The sequence below is a fragment of the Entelurus aequoreus genome, linkage group LG10 (assembly GCF_033978785.1).
Source record: "Entelurus aequoreus isolate RoL-2023_Sb linkage group LG10, RoL_Eaeq_v1.1, whole genome shotgun sequence".
In the NCBI taxonomy this organism is placed as follows: Eukaryota; Metazoa; Chordata; class Actinopteri; order Syngnathiformes; family Syngnathidae; genus Entelurus; species Entelurus aequoreus.
The window spans coordinates 11,557,031-11,574,948 of record NC_084740.1 but is presented as its reverse complement, the minus strand read 5'-3'; the positions used below and the strand labels follow the sequence as shown (position 1 = coordinate 11,574,948).

The window sequence follows — 17,918 nt, the reverse complement described above, 5'->3', positions numbered from 1 at the left end:
AGATTACAATGTACCCAACAATGAACTAATGACATAATAATCTTAACTTTGAACACACTGCACTGTAGTGAATGAAGGGAATACTTAGTCAACAGCCATACATGTCACACTAAGGGTGGCAGTATGAACAATGCCAACACTGTCATAAATATGTGCCATATAGTGAAACCACACTAAACAACAACGACAAACACATTTTGGAAGAATATTTTCACCGCAACACAACATAAACACTACAGAACAAATTCCAAGAATTCCCTGCAGCACCAACTCTTCCTGGACGCGACAATATAAACAAACGCCATTGGTGGATCTACACCTAACATCCACTGTAATGATACCATGTACAATAGCGTATCTAGTCGATACTACTATGATTACATCGATATTTTTTTAACATCACAAAATCTTTCGTTTTTAAAAAATGTAGATTATGTTTATAAACTCAGGAAATATGTCCCTGGACACATGAAGACTTTGAATATGACCAATGTATGATCCTGTAACGACTTGGAATCGGATTGATAACCAAATTTGTGGTTTCATCCAAAACTAATGTAAAGTATCAAACAACAGAAGAATAAGTGATTATTACATTTTAACAGAAGTGTAGATAGAACATGTTAAAAGAGAAAGTAAGCAGATATTAACAGTAAACGGACAAGTAGATTAATAATTCATTTTCTACCACTTACCCTTAATAATTTTGACAAAATAATAGAATGATAAATGACACAATACGTTACTGCATATGTCAGCAGACTAATTAGGAGTCTTTGTTTGCTTACTAATAAAAGACAAGTTGTCTTGTATGTTCACTATTTTATTAAAGGACTAAATTGTAATAAGAAACATATGTTTAATGTACCCTAAGATTTGTTCGTTAAAATAAAGCCAATAATTAAATTTTTTGTGGTCCCCTTTATCTAGAAAAGCACGGAAATACTTTTGGTACCGGTACCAAAATATTGGTATCGGGACAACACTAGGGCAAAATGTAAATCGTCGCCTATGCTTGCATCAATGCAAGGGCAGGCAATGACAGTGCAAGAAAGGTTTGTGCGGCGACAGGAGGTCACGTTGCACACAGGAAAGCAGCTGTGGAAATCTCTATTTTTCCAGAGAAAGTGTTGTGATAGTGGAAACAATGAAAGTGCTTACTGAGCTGCTGCGTGTCATGAGGACATAGGAGACAGTAAATATCCTTGGTTGCTATTCAACTCATACAAAATGTCCAGTAATTGCGCAGGCGGGTGTTAACGGCTTGCATCATGTACTGTGTAGGATGAAGGACTCCACATCAATGGCAGCCAGTCAACTATCACTACTTCAGCAATCCCTTCTCAAGGTTTATTTTTCCCATCTGGGTTTTTTTTTTTTAGTTTTTCCTTAACCGGATGTGGGTTTAGATTAGGAGATGTTGTTGTGAGTTAGTGAAGCTCTTTGAGGCAGTAGTGATTAGTAGGGGTGTGGGAAAAAATTGATTCGAATTAAGATTCTCACGTTGTGTGATTCAGTATCGATTCTCATTTTTAAAAAATCAATATTTTTGTTATTTTACTTTATAATTTTTTTTTTAATTAATCAATCCAACAAAACAATACACAGCAATACCATAACAATGCAATCCAATTCCAAAACCAAACCCGACCCAGCAACACTCAGAACTGCAATAAACAGGAGGAGACACAAACACGACACAGAACAAACCAAAAGTAGTGAAACAAAAATGAATATTATCAACAACAGTATCAATATTATTTACAATTTCAACATAGCAGTGATTAAACATTCCTCATTGACATTATCATTAGACATTTATAAAAATAAAAAAAGAACAATAGTGTCACAGTGGCTTACACTTGCATCGCATCTAATAAGCTTGACAACACACTGTGTCCAATATTTTCCCAAAGATAAAATAAGTCATATTTTTGGTTCATTTAATAGTTAAAACAAATGTACATTATTGCAATCAGTTGATAAAACATTGTCGTTTACAATTATAAAAGCTTTTTACAAAAATCTACTACTCTGCTTGCATGTCAGCAGACTGGGGTAGATCCTGCTGAAATCCGATGTATTGAATGAGTATACAATAATTTTGAATCGGAAAAATATCGTTTTTGAATTGAGTTGAATCGAAAAAAATCGATTTAGAATCGAATCGTGACCCCAAGGATCGATATTGAATCTCCTCGTGGGACACCCAAAGATTCGCAGCCCTAGTGATTAGGGCTATATAAATAACATTTGACTGATGATTGATTGACTTACAGTTGATGTTTTTTAGACAACACCAGAGATGGACTGTCAAATAACCCTGTGTAACATTTTGTTTGTTTTAAAGAATAAAGAAGTTTTGCTGAGCTTTAAATTGAGCAGATCGCCAAAACATTCACTAATGGTATTGCTGGTATTCCTATTCAAATGACAAGGAATAAATAGCACCATTTCATACAAAAAGATTAACCAAATACTGTATTTTGTAGAATAAACCAAGAAGTCATAAACATGTAATGAGAATGCTAATAAAGTTAAATTTAACATACTACTGATAGTCACACACACACTATGTGTGGTGAAATTACCCTCTGCATAATTCCAACTCTTGATGCTGAGTGTCAAGCAGGGAGGTAATGGGTCTCATTTGTATAGTCTTTGGTATGAACTCAGAATCTACCGATCTCAGGGCGGACACTCTAACCACAGGGCCACTGAGCAAGCTTTGCAATGTTACGTGAAGAAAAAAAAAATGTATCAGAAGAAAAAAGTTGTAAAGTAACAATGATAAAAACAGTGTATTTCATACATGAATTTATTTGCGGCAGTAAATTGTATTCTGAGAAAAAAACGTGTAATGGAACGAGAAACAGAGTTGTAATGTTGTGTTATAAAAAGTTGTAATGGTACGAACGCAAGGCATGGTGAGGCAAGGCCGTCTTTCCAAGATGGGTAAGAATCGTCAAGAAGCAGCTTGCAGGTAAGAAGAAGGATTTATTCTTACATGCAGACAAAAATATGCTGCGCGGTGCCCACGGCACGGAAAACAAGAATGTCTTAGCCAAAAGGATGCTAGTCAAAAACGTGAACTAGGAGCAGGAACCAGAACGTAACTTTGTTGCATGTAGGCAAACAAAAGCACCAGACCGAGTGAGGCGAGAGGACAGAATAAATAGCTCTCTGATTAGTGCCCAGAAGCAGGTGAGCGTCCCAAACACTAATCAGAGGCAGGTGAAAACAATCTGCCGTCATGGCAACTAAAACACAAAACAGGGGTGCTGAAACCGAACGTAAACAACAAGTGAATCAACACGTACACAAACTATGATCCGGATCATCACATTTACGAGACAGAGTCAGTAGGTCAAAAAAGTAAAATCCTAATTTTTTTGAGAACAAAGCTGTAATATTGTAAGAAAAACGTTGTAATGGTGTCATGATCGAGCAGCTCTGCTGCCGCATGTCTGCTTTTTGTACTACTTAAGCTCTCCAGTCCATTCACTCGGCGCAAGTAGATGCCTGATGGGATACCCTTCCAGTCGTGTTCATCTCTTCTGCTTTGGCTCCACTCACGCTTCTCGTTCCTGTGGTTCTGTGTAGTGGTAATTGTTTCCGCTATAAATCTTTTGAGTGCGTTTTCTGTTTCTCCACACCTTGTATATGCATCCTTATAGTTATTTTTCCTCACCCCTTTTTGAGTGCTCTTTTTGTTAAAATTCTAATTATTTCTTCTCTGCGTTGGGGTCCTACTCCAAAGCCGACTGTGACAAATAGATTGTAAACAACGTTGTAATGTTGCGATAGAAAACCCAAATTGGTAATACTGTGGGAAAAACAAAACAAAGTTGAATTGTTCGAGAAAAAAATGTTGCCACAAACATGGAGAAAGTTTTACTGTTGCGAGAAAAAAAGTCGCAATGGAGTGGGAACAAAGTTATATTGTTGCGAGAAATTTAATTGTAATGGAACACAAACAAAATCGTAATGTTACGAGAAAATAAAGTTGCTATGGAACATAAACAAAATGGTGATGTTGAGACAGAATAAGTTGGTATGGAATACAAACAAAGTAGTATTGTTGCGAGAAAAAAAGGTTGTAATGCAACGCAAACAGAATCGTAATGTTACGAGAAAATAAAGTTGCTAAGGAACGTGAACAAAATGGTGATGTTGAGACAAAAACAGCTGCTACTTAACACAAACAAAGTTGTATTGTTGCAAGAAAAAAAGTTGTACGGAACATGAAAAAGTCGTATTGCTGCAACAAAAAAAATCACAATTGAACACAAACACAATTTTAATGTTGCGAGAAAAAAGTCGTGATGGAAAGCGAACAAAATGGTGGTGTAGCAAGAAAAAAGTTGTAACGGAAGACAAGCAAAGTTGTATTGTTGCGAGAAAAAAGTTGTAACAGAACGCAAACAAAATGGTAATGTGACCAAAAAAAAGTTGTAATGGAACACAAACAACATTGTAATGTTGCAACAACAAAGGTTGCTATGGCACACAAACAAAGTTGTATTGTTGTGAGGAAAAAAAGTTGCTATGGAACAGTAACAAAGTTGGAATGTTGCTAGAAAAAACTGTAATATCATGGAAAAAAGTTGTAATTTCACAGGAACAAAGTCGTACCGTTACGATACAAGGTCATAAAGTTAGAAGAACAAAGTCCTACAGTGCCTATAAGAAAGCTGTAATGTTATGACAATATTGTTGTAATTTAAAGAGAAAAAAGTTGTCACATTCCGACAATAAAGTTATATTATGTGAATAAAGTTATTGTAGTTTTCAAAAATACATTGGAATAATACTATAAAAACTTTTTTCAAAGCCAAATTTGTATTGGTTTGATGATAATTTATATTTTTATTAAATAAAATGGTAATATTACACCAAAAAGTCATTTTTAAAAAAATCAAGAGGTCATTATTCCCCACTCTGAACCCAATACATGAAAAAAAAAAAGGCACTCAAGCCTATCTCTAGCATCGCATTACCAAAACATTCAACACATGAACACTTGAGCACACAAACACACTTGCGTGCACACACACCCACACAGTTAAAGCCAAAGTCCATTGCGTCACACCACATCTGTAGTGTGGTGTGTGGGTAAACTTAACTTAAATAAACAAGTTTTAATCACATGGTTTTATCTTTGTGTGTGTGTGCTTCCAGGAATTAGCCTGTTCTCTTGATAAGCATTCACGTCACAACTTTTGGGATCGTTACTCAACTTCTACTTCATTGAGTACACTAAACCGGTCTTTTCATCTGATATTACTTGCAGTAAATTTATGACCCCCATGTTCTGAAGTCTTTTTTTTCACCCTTATCAGTTAATTTCGCCTCCTCTTGTTGGCTTTCCTCACACTGTATTCTCCACTATGTCATCTTTCTCCTGCCCCCCCCCCCCCTCAAGATGAGCGTCTCGCCTTGCAGCACACTGCCAATTACGTCCCTCCTCTACATCCTCCCAATTATGTCACACTCTCCGTCTGCAGCCCCCGAGGGGCTCCCGTCAATCATGGGGTCATAAAACAGCACTCATCCGGCCTACTTTCCATCAGCTCATCGTCACTCAAGGTGTCTCTTGTTTACCTTGCCCTACTTTCCAAACTCACCAAACATGTCTTAACATTAAATAGGCTGCTCGGGTGTGTTTAACCCCCCATTTTATATAGTCTGTTTAATCAAAATGATCAAAAGAGGATTTTTTTCTAAATTATGCTCAAATCCTCTTAATGGCATTGCTGTAAAAAAAACATGGCTTTTTAAGATTGTTTCACTGAAGTGTGAATAACAGCGAAGTTTGAGGCAGTTTATGTAACAGCCAGCTGATGGAAGGATGGAGTAATGCATAAGGGCCAATTTACAGCACAGTAAACCCTCTTTTTCGTGCTCGGACATGCTGGCATAGGAGAATGTTTGTCCCTACGGGGCTTCACGAGTCATCAATACAACTCTTTGACAGACACACACATACTGTATGCTCAGTATCAACACATAAGCCCTCGTCACACACAGTAAAACATTTAACTTTCAACATTTACCAAAGTAAGGCAAAGACACAATGGAACTTCAAAGGTCAAAACACAATTCATCCCATTGGGAATTTTGAAATACATTTTTTCATACTTATTACAAATAATCTGTTAGATTTCTGCCAATATACCGTAAAACATGCCAAAGATCATATACTCAGTTGTGTTAATTCAACATATTAAAGTTGACTATTTTATTAATGTATCAATCATGTCTTCTGCAGAAATAAATACAATATTGAAACTTAGAAACTTTGGAGATAAGTATAATTATGCATTTAAATACTTTTTTTGTATTAGTATGTGGATTGCTACAGTTCTTTATTTAGTCTGCAGAAATGTGAAATAAATGTATTTGTACCTATTTCATGTATGAATAATTTTACTGTGTTATTATTAATCTTTTTGTGATTCAGTGTGCTAAAGTAAATAAATTTTATTTAAAAAAAAAAAAAATTACTGCGATGAGGTGGCGATTTGTCCAGGGTGTACCCCGCCTTCCGCCCGATTGTAGCTGAGATAGGCTCCAGCGGCCCCCGCGACACCAAAGGGAATAAGCAGTAGAAAATGGATGGATGGGAATTAAAAAAAATTAATATTATTGTATTGCTTTGTGTATTCCTGTTGTATTTGTATTGCAAACATAATATATCTCTATTCATGTCTCTTATTTATCAAGACTTAGATTTTTTAATTTATAAGTGTTTAATTATTAGCAATAAATAACTCACAACATTTTGAGATATTCATTTTTATTCATGTATATTTGATTTTGTTTTTTGTTTTTTTTTAGTTGGTATTTATTTATATACCATGCAAAAGTAAATAAAAATACAAAACGTACACAATTTTAGTAATTATGGGCCTGCTGCAATGCAAGCAGCCCATGATGTTATTGCTCATACTTCTAACTTTATTATTATTATTCTTTTTCCGCACGTTTCTCTTACCGCCACTACGAGACGAACCAGCCAACGAACCACCACATATGTTATACCGTCGGAAAGGTGCCACTCGCGGCGATGGCGGGAATCACAGTTGGGAACATTTTGTGTTACCATGGCAACGCTATTCACGAACAAATTAAAAAATAGGCCAATTGATTAGGTACGGCGCGTGGGTTTAATACGAGACGAATCGGTCAACGAACCCCCACATATGTTATACCGCCGGAAAGGTGTACTTTCCAGCTATAAGCGCAACTTTTGAAGTTACCATGGCGACGCTATTCACGATTTAACAAAAAAATGTTGTTTTTTGTGTGCAAAAATGGGCCAATTGAATAGGTACACATATTTTGTTTAATACGAGACGAACCGGCCAACGTACCCCCACATGTGTTATACCGTCGGAAAGGTCTCGTCAGCGCTGATAGACGTATTATAAATTGGGAACATTTTGTGTTACCATGGCAACGCTATTAACGAAAATACAAAAACACCTTTTGTTTAATACAACATGAAACGGCCAACAAACCGCCACATATGTCATACCGTTGGAAAGGTCTCGTTTGCGTCGATAGGCGTACCTTAAATTGGGAACATTTCAAGTTACCATGGCGACGCTACTCCAGAATAAACAAAAAAGTGGGCCAATTGAATATGAACGTACCTTTCTAATGGATAATTTTCCTGCACACCTGCGAGATTACCTCCTCTCGTAGCTCAGCCATTCTTTCACGTAGCTCGGTGCTTAATGTCTCATTTTGTTCACACACTTGTCTACTTTAACCCTGGCTAAAAAGTTTTGATGTCCAATATTTAGTTCTGGCTGGATGGCCATCGGAGTGAGGGGAGCGCCATCGGCTCAGCCTTTCCCCATTAAAGCGGCTGGCTCAGCCTCTAATTTTCTAGAGCACGAAAGCCCAAAATATTTGCTTGGTGAACAAACTGTCGTCACGGCGACATCTTTTATGCCACTGTCATGTGTTTCGGTGAAAACGTTGACACACATGTCCTCTCTCAGAAAATGTCACTTTTATGGAGCTCATGTGTCCCTAACTTTACGTTTCTTTCCCAGCCATACAGCTTACAGTCATATAACTTGGTATGTGACACATGCTAACTGATAGCATGCTACCATTAGCTTGCTAACATGCAAAAATTAGCGTGCTAACTTTTTGAGCTAGTTTTGCACCCGTTTAAGTCGTATAACTTGGTACGTCAAACTTGTAAACTGTTAGCATGCAAACGTAAGCACGCTAACATTAAAGTGCTAACTTTCTTTGCTAAATGTACTAATTTTTGTCAAATTCCCCAGCCATACACCTTAGAGTCATAAAACTTGGTATGTGACACAAGCTAACTATTCTCATGCTCATGTTAGCTTGCTAGCATGCTAAAATTAGTGTGCTAACTTTTTTAGCTAGTTTTGCAACCGTTTCACCCAGGGTCATTAAACTTGGTATGTGACACTTGTTACCTGTTAGCATGCAAACGATAGCATGCTAGCAAGCTAACTTAACCAGGCTAACGTTTTCTTCTAATTATACTTTTTTTTCTTCTATTTCTGCAACCATATACCTTTGAGTCGTATAACTTGGTATGTGAAACATGCTGACTGTTATCATGGTATCTTTAGCACACATGCTATGTGTTATCATTTTTGTGTCAACATGCTACTGTTTTAGGCTAGCTCTGTGGCTCATTTTGTACAGTGACACCTAAAACTCCCGGATTCAAACAATAAGTACGGCGGCTTCCGGCGACCCCCGGCCAGAGGTCCAGGGCACAGATAGCAGGCCCATCAAAATTTTCTAGTTTATGTATTACTGTTGCATTTATTTTGCATACATTTTATATTTCTATTTATATATATCTTAAGTGTTAATAAGTTTCCTTATTTATTATTTAACATTTTAGTTTTTCCATTGTTAGAAATAAATAACATTTTCAGATATTTATTTCTATTTATCTATACTATATTTTTTGTTTGTTTTGTTAGTTGCTATTATTTTATAATTTATGTATACATTTATAAAAATTCAAACCTGACACAATTTAAATATATAAACTTTGCATTCATATGTTTATTACTTTATTCATTTATGAGTCCCTTTTGTATTTATTTTGCAATAAAAAAATTTAAAAAATTCTGCAAAACTCACAAAATGTGTAAGTACATGCTTTTACAAGGATAGCAACATCAGGAAAAGTAGACACAGGTGCATAGTAGTATAAATGAACGGTAGGTTAGAGTAGTTACTAGACAAACTTAAGGTGATGTAAACAATCTCCATGGTGCAGCACACCTCCTAACAACCATGTCTCCACACTCAGTGCCAGACTTGGGTGATTACATCATGGTACGAAACAATTTGGCACAAAAAAAGACGGCATTGTTATCCGTGCAGACCCCCGGGCGGGAGACGGACTGCGATGACAACTCTGCTTCAACACATGTCAGTCCCATTTTTCCATCACTTACACAAGCAGTCAACTTCAGAAGAAGTTAACAACAAAAATCCACTTTCCATAAAAGTAGACACACAGTTGAGTGAAACAAAGATCAATCTATACCAGACACAGATTAGAATGCCGACGATCTTGCAGTCAGGCAGATTTTGATGTGAAGTTTATTTTGCCGTGTGTCTAATTCAATAGGACTGACAGAGACTAAGTGTCAGTATACAAGATTTACGTCAGAGGGCTCGCCGCTAACGCCCTCAAATGCCAGCGTGTCGACACACAATCGCACCACTGAGCATACACACCGCTCTTTTACACTCACAAAAAACATTCGCACAGAGAGAGCGCTTGTTCCTCAACCTCCAGCTTCGAGACGCCGCGCTTCTAGATTTCAAAGGCCAAGGTCAGAGCGAGGAAGTTAGACCGTAATGAGGCCAATTAGGAGGCTGCAGCAAAGGAGGAGTATTCAATTTCTCTCATTCTTCATCTTCTTTTTTTTAAGGACAAAGCCTCGCTTTGTCTTTTTCAAACATCTGCAAAAAATGTTGACAACAATAAACATTCTTCTGGGGAATTTTTCTGCCCGTTGCTACCATGAGCGGACTCGTATACGACCACCCAAACCACAAGATAATTGGAACCGAGCAGGCCTCCAATGATCCCATCCATCCATTTTCTACTGCTTGTCCTTTTTGGGGTCACGGGGGTGCTGGAGCCTATCTCAGCTGCATTCGGGCGAAAGGCGGGGTACACCCTGGACAAGTCGCAACCTCATCGCAGGGCCAACACAGATAGACAGACAACATTCACACTCACATTCACACGCTAGGGACAATTTAGTGTTGCCCATCAACCTATCCCCAGGTGCATGTCTTTGGAGGTGGGAGGAAGCCGGAGTACCCCGAGGGAACCCACGCAGTCACGGGGAGAACATGCAAACTCCACACAGAAAGATCCCGAGCCCGGGATTGAACTCAGGAATACTCAGGACCTTCATATTGTGAGGCACATGCACTAACCCCTGTACCACCGTGCTGCCCTGCCTCCAATGATGCCTTATGAAATATCTAACTTGCGCCATAGTGACCAGACCGATTCCAACATTACCAATCAGACACTCAACATCCTGAGTGAAGATCCGGGTGGTAAAAGGATCAACTCTCGGCCTGGATCGCAACAACATTCAAAATACATTTAAAGTAAGACCTCAAGGTAGTGACCTTTAACATACAGTGGAACCTCGATTTATGAACTTAATTGGATCTTGAACTTCAACAAACAGACAAACAAACCCTGGCGGAGGTAAGAAAGCCTGCATTCTGCAAAGCAATGCGTGCCACTTTAGGCTATGTCTACACAAAGCCGGATAACCCCTTAAACGATTAATTATTTAGCCACACTAATTCATCGTTTAAGGTTCCCCTCCTTGGATAATTTTTCACACGGGTAAGTGCGCCGTCTATTTCTTGTGACGCAAGAAAGACCGCACCCCACACAAGGAAGTGACGTCAGCCAGCTTCATAATAAAGCGGGTTCGTAACTCGTAGCTAACCACTGAAAATATGGAGGCGACTCATCCAGACATGCCCGTGTTTCTCCTTCTGTCTGTACAGACGCTTGTGGAAATCACACATGAATATCTTAAGAGAAAGCGATTGCAGCTATTTCGGATACAACACTTCTCAGACGGCAAAAGAACTTTCGAATGTCCAGGTCAGCTGTGATTCTACTTACCGAAAAACTTTGTCTATTTGTCGAAGAAGAGACAACGAGAATATGATAAAAAAAAAGGTCGCGTGTGCTTTGTATTACCTGGCCGTCGAAGGAAGACAACGGAAAACGACGAATGCTTTTGGACTGGCAAAGCAGACTGTATCAGTTATTGTCCGCCATGTATGTCGCTGACTCAACGTCTAGGTCCAGAGTATATCAAGTCACCAAAACGAATGGACAATGAAGGTGAAGGAAAAAGAGTGAGGAGTGGCCTGACCAGATATCTAGATCCCTAGATTGACTGATGTAAAATATTCACATTGTTTACTTTCACGTTTCCATTAAAGATTTTATTATTTTATGATGGCTCAGGTGTGATTCACTACAATAGGGCCCCACAGCACACTGGATTACAGTTAATTGAAATACCACAACACTGGATATTGTTAAGATAAGTTACATTTAAGAACTTGCACACAAAGCAACACTGGAGGTGACTATGACGTGCGCATTTTCCGCGCATGCGTACTAGGTTGCGCCGCGCCGGCGGACGGAGGGGAGCTTAAACGACCATTGTGTGTGTGTGGACGAGGATAAGGTTAGGTGGGATTTACCCTGGATAACCTTAGCCAGCTTAGTGTAGAAGGGGCCTTGTCTCCAGCGTTTCCAAGGCGACACAGTGCCAGACGGTCACGTCACATCGCCCCCAAAAATGTTTCCAATCCATCCAACCTTGTCTCTCTCGATGTAGTGCGGGGGCTGGAGTCAGCGGCACTTGGACGGAAGGCAGTTTACACCCTGGACACATCACCTTTTCATAAACTGTAATCCAGGAAATATATTTGAAGCCGGTGAAGCCAAATATCAGTTTGTGAGGTATTTACATTAATATAAAGTTAAACTGTTTGTTAACTTTCCTGAAGAACAGCATATTCCAGACTGATATAAATATGTCAACTGCAGAAGACACTGCTTCTCAGAAAGTAAAAGTTGAAAGACACTAAAGTTAACTTGATTGTTTTAACTGGCTGTTTACATTGTCACTTTAAAAGACACGCAACTGTAAGTTTAAAAAAAAATATTTGCTTGAAACAGTGGATGTCCCTGCACAATTATTGGCACTTAAAAATTCATGTTTGTAATAGTAAATATAATTTACATTTTTTAGCATTATGTTTGTCTTCCGTTAGTGTTTACTTTATCCTAAACATTCATGCCACTTCTTTTTTTAAAGTATTTTTTTGGACAGAATAATATGGTACTGTGCCCTTACAACCGTGACAATATCATACCGTGACATTTGATACCATAACATAGTATGCATATAACTTATAACAATATAGATTTTAGGACTGTGAATCTTTGGGCACTGCTTGATTTGATTCGATTCTTAGGGTTAACGATTCGATTCAGAATCGATTTTCGATTCAAAATCTATACTTTAACAAATTTAGGTGCCAGTTCTATGGTTTACTACCTTCTTCCATAAAAAAAAGATAAACAGCTCTGATCAATTTCTAAATTATTGAAAAAAAAAAACTGGTTTTGTTTAGTAAAATGCTTCCCAAACATTAACAGTTTTTTTCAATCGCTAACAAGTGCTTACCCATACTTCAGATACTTTTCCTAAACTCTTAACACAGACTTACACCTACGAAACAATTGGCCAAATGGATCATTTTCTTCTCAAAAACACATTTTGTTAAATATATACTAATTTTTTATTTTCAAATAGAACACATCTTTCTACCATGAATTGATTTACTTGGATCCCGACTTAAACAAGTTGAAAAACTTATTCGGGTGTTCCCATTTAGTGGTCAATTGTACGGGATATGTACTATGCTGTGCAATCTACTAATAAAAGTTTCAATTAATCAATCAATCAAACTCTGCACACACTGACTTTACCAAAACACTGGAAATTCTGTCTCGAAATGAAATTATTCTGTCAAATAATAATACTTGTTTTCACTTCACAAGGTTAAAGTGAATGTATATTTGTGAAATAACCTCAAGGTTGTCATATTCCACCATAAGTGATTCAATTTAATTTATTTTTGTGGTCAGCTGCTTTAATTTAGCACTTCTTGACTTAGTTACCTGCTCCACTTTAGCTGCGAGACCCTTTTCAGTTAATTTAGGTTGTCTCTTTGGTTTATAGTTTTTTCCAATTGCTTACACACTACATTTTAAATGTTCACACAGTTAACAAAAGTCTACACACAGTAAGCAAAACCACTGTGCAGATTTGCCTAATATTAGGCATAGACTCTGCTTCACAGTTTTTGAGAAATATTACACACACCTTCCCATCTTGCACACATAAGGATTGTGATACACACATCTTCACATCTTGCACACAGATAACTATTGTTATACACACATTTTCACACTTTTTACACACACACACTAGGGTTGTGATACACACATCTTTATCTCCAGATTTTTTTTCAAACCTTTTTATTTGTCTCAGATTTTAATTTGTACTGCATGTCATTGTTGACTACTGTGATATGTTACTTCACCTGACTGTGGTAAAAATAAATATTTGCAGTTTGCAGCATCATTCTTGAGCAATTCTTGAAAAGATTACAGGACATTTTTACTTTCTCTTTACGTCCTTACGTATAGGCCCACTTCCTTGAAAAGATTACAGGACATTTTTACCTTCTCTTTACGTCCTTACGTATAGGCCCACTTCAAAGTAAACAATGACGATTGCTATGGAAGTGCCAATATATTTTGTCAAGTTACAGTAATCATTCATCACATATGCTAAAAAGGTCAGGCAAAATGCCCCAAACATGTGATTTCTTATAGTAAAATAGGGTTTTTTACAAATGTGTTTTGTATTTATCACTGTTGTGGGTAACTCACTCCAATAGTGTCTTATCATTTGAAGTCTGTGTGAGTGAGATGAAAATAAAACTGCATTTTTACAAATGCTTGCTTTATTTTGATGAATGGGCATATGTTTTGACCGAAGTGTCATTTTGCAAATAATCTAGGAATTAAGAAAATTTTATGTGGTGTTTGGAAAAGTGTTTATATCCTTTTGAAAAAAGACACACAGCTAGTAAGATTGTGTGTAAGCAAATGGAAAAAACTGTAACTGCTCCACTTTAGCTGCGAGACCCTTTTCAGTTAATTTAGGTTGTTTTTTTGGTTTAACTTCTTCTGGCTTGCTTCTTTCTTTAGGTTTTCAAAGCTGCATCACATTCCTCATATTCAACCACATTTGCATCACGTTCTTCATATTCAACCACATTACTGGCGTCTTTATATTCAATTGACATTTTGTCGGCAACTCAAAAGCGCAAATATGCGCACGTCACTTCATTCATTACATCCATCCAGGAAATAATTATTCAGATTGTTTTCAACAAATATAAGCCTGAAGGACGCCTCGGAATGGAATTCTCAACGCGCTGCGGTATCACTTACTTGTTGTCGTTTTGCTTGAAGATCGCAAGGTTGTAGTGGGTGAGTGTTTTGAATGAGCAACTAATGAAATATGTGTTGCGAGTGTATGGTCAAAGTAAACAAACAAACTCAAAGCCGATGCATGCATCAAACTGTTGGCTCAAACCCAAATGAATAAAACAAAAACAAAACAGCGTCACTTAAACGCTTTGTACTTTCTTTTCATTTCAAAACTAAGGTTCAATACTGAGCGGTACCAAGTGGTTGAAAACCATTTCTGCTGGCGTCTCTTGTGTGCAGCTCGCGCACCTGTGTCAGATTGGCTCGGGCCTGCATTGATTGTGTCACCCCTCAAAATGAAATAAAAATGCGTCATTTAAAGTTTCTCTTTAGATGGCTCCAACACATACAGTCAATCAAAGTACACCAGCTGTCAACATACTGGCTACTGTTGGCATTACAAAAACGGCATAGACTTTTATGTTTCAGTTTTACAGGTATTTGCATGCAAATCATGCAATCCGCCATTTTTACACTACATGTCTTGGTTGGGAACTGTATGTCCACATGTAATGATCACAGTCAAAAGTATTCCAGTGAATAGCTAATATTTTTTTCACTCTTTACTGCTCACTATAGAAGGTACAACAGAAATACGGTTTACAATATGATAGAACAGAAAAAGGTCGCAAATAGAGGCGTCTGTAAATTGAGTTTCCACTGTAAGAGGCTTCCCAAAGGAGAACACAAGCATCCGAGCCCAGCTAGAAGTGGACATGATTTGCTTGCAAGACACCCACCGGGACTCTTGCCCACCTGAAATCCGTGGAATGCACCTCACAGTGGACATTCCTTGCCAGACATATGGAAGCTCTATTTCATGAGAGAAAATAGGAGATTTTAACAGCCACAGTCCACTCTGGGGGTATGAACAAGAAGACCAAAGTGGGGAGTCGGTCATTCTCTGGGGCTCGGCCAATGCCCTAACACTCCTCTACGACCTCAAGAGCAAACCAAGGCAAGAGGAGAAGAGAAGAAGAGGCTACAATCCAGACTTGGTGTTCGTATCATCAGAAAGATCAAAACTTTTCAAAAGGACAGTACTAGATCACATTCCAAAATCCCAATACAGACCTATTTTAGTAGAATCTCAACCAGCACTAAAACCAATGACTACTAAACATCTACAAAGATTTAATTTATGGAAAGCAAATTGGCGAATATTTACCAATAAAAAAGAGAACACTATAACCAACAAACCAACTGAAGTGAATGAATACAATATGTTTACTAATTTATTATGGAAGGCTGCTAAAAGGCACATAACAAAAGGATGCTGTAAAAACTAACTAATAAAATGAGTCCAATGTATGAAGAATACAGTAGTTTATAGCGTGTTGTTTCGTTTTTTGTTGCCCCCAGAAATATGAATACTGTAAGTATTGTATTCATTACGCAGCAGCTGTTTGATTCTAACATGCATCCATCCATCCATTTCTACCGCTTGTCCCATTCGGGGTCGCGGGGGTGCTGGAGCCTATCTCAGCTGCATTCGGGCAGAAGGCGGGGTACACCCTGGACAAGTCGCCAGCTCATCACAGGGCCAACACAGATAGACAGACAAACTAGGGCCAATTTAGTGTTGCCAATCAACCTATCCCCAGGTGCATGTCTTTGGAGGTGGGAGGAAGCCGGAGTACCCGGAGGGAACCCACGCAGTCACGGGGGGAACATGCAAACTCCACACAGAAAGATCCCGAGCCCGGGATTGAACTCAGGACTACTCAGGACCTTCGTATTGTGAGGCACATGCACTAACCCCTGTTCCACCGTGCTGCCCTATAATGTGCATGCTAGTTATAATTTTCATTAACACATTTGGAGGTGTTGAAATCACCAGGTAAAATTATTAAGTTAATCAGTAGCATGTTAATTGCAAAGCCAATGTATCTTAGCATCAAGCTAGCATGTTTTTGGAAAGGTAGAGCCCTACTTAACATACGTTGAAGTGTTTTTTTGAGTCAATTTCTTTAATGGCATTGGAAATTGCAACATTACCTAGAGGTAGTTTGGCTGTGTTCGCTGTCAGTGCTACTGGAGTGATCGTCAAGTGCCGAAGTGCAAAGAGCCGCCTGAGTTGGCAACCGGGCATGACGTCACGCGCAACCCAGATACCGAAAGATGGAATCGTTTTATGTGAGTCGGTGCCAGGTAGGACTGGGGGATTTGGTCGCTGCCACCAAGAACTACCACATAATCTCCCTCCTTTGTACCACATGCATATTTATGTAAGACTCATACTCAACCGCATTTCACCAATAATAGAAAGCCAACTCACCCCAGACAGGTGTTCAGGACCATTCAGATTAAATGCCCAATGATAGCCATACGTGGCATTAAGAATGTAATTTTCTGGTGCATTTGACTCTTAGGTAAACGAGTAAATGTCATTCAAACTTTCTGTGTTCGAGTACAGGGTTGTCTTTCTTCCCTTCGCACAAGGACATAATCCCACCTCTGTTACCTTTCTGATACAAGCAAGACTATGGAAACTCGGAACGAAAGACTGCAAAATGCAGTGTAGAAGGACCTGCTGAGTTCAGGTGAATGGCACCATGATAGGCGTGAATGGGTTTAGTGACGTGGCTCTGTGGCGCAACGGACAGCGCGTTGGACTTCTAGGCATTACACATTTACAAAAGACATTCAAAGGTTGTGGGTTCGAGTCCCACCAGAGTCGAATTTCTTGCGATATGGCTCTATGGACAGCTTATTGGACTTTTAGCCAGTTGACATGATAAAGACATTCAAAGGTTGTGGGTTCGAATCCCACCAGAGTTGTCTCCCTTTCCTTCACGCAAAGGCTATGTCCCAAAACTGTACTGAAAAATGCTGTTCTTTCCAGTGAGTGTAAAAGAACTTGCTGAGTTCAGGTGAACTGCCCTATGATAGTGATCAAATGGCTCTGTGGTACAATGGATAGGAGATTTGACTTCTAGTCGGTTGGGATAAAAAGGACATTTATTGGTTGTGGGTTCAAGTCCCACCAGTGTTGTTTCTTGCTTTCACACAAAATCCCAAATCTGTTTTCTAATGAACAGATGTACTGAACTACAAAAGGCAGAAAATGCCGGTTATTACAGACAGGGTAAAAGATCCCACTGAGTTTTGCCTTGATAGTAATGCACAGCATTCAGTAGAGGTACTGAAAAATTAGTGGCACATTGGACTTGTAGGTAATTCAAAGCAAAAAGTCACTTAGTTTTTTGGTTTGAGTACCACCAATCGTCTTTCTTGCCTTTACAAAAGAACCACGTCCTACATT

The 17,918-nt window shown here is 38.5% G+C and overlaps 1 protein-coding gene and 1 non-coding gene across 2 annotated transcripts in view; one reads left to right on the top strand and one right to left on the bottom strand.

Annotated features, from left to right (window-relative positions):
* rab4b (RAB4B, member RAS oncogene family) overlaps positions 1-14,806 on the bottom strand; it is an 89,957-nt gene extending 75,151 nt beyond the window's left edge. The window contains exon 1 of the mRNA XM_062060104.1: positions 14,615-14,806. The gene's annotated coding sequence lies outside the window, so the exon portion shown is untranslated. The remainder of the gene's footprint in view (positions 1-14,614) is intronic.
* A 2,431-nt stretch (positions 14,807-17,237) lies between these two features.
* Positions 17,238-17,333, top strand: trnar-ucu (transfer RNA arginine (anticodon UCU)). Its single transcript has 2 exons — positions 17,238-17,274; positions 17,298-17,333. It is a non-coding gene; the product is annotated as a tRNA-Arg (tRNA).
* The last annotated feature ends 585 nt before the right edge of the window (positions 17,334-17,918 follow it).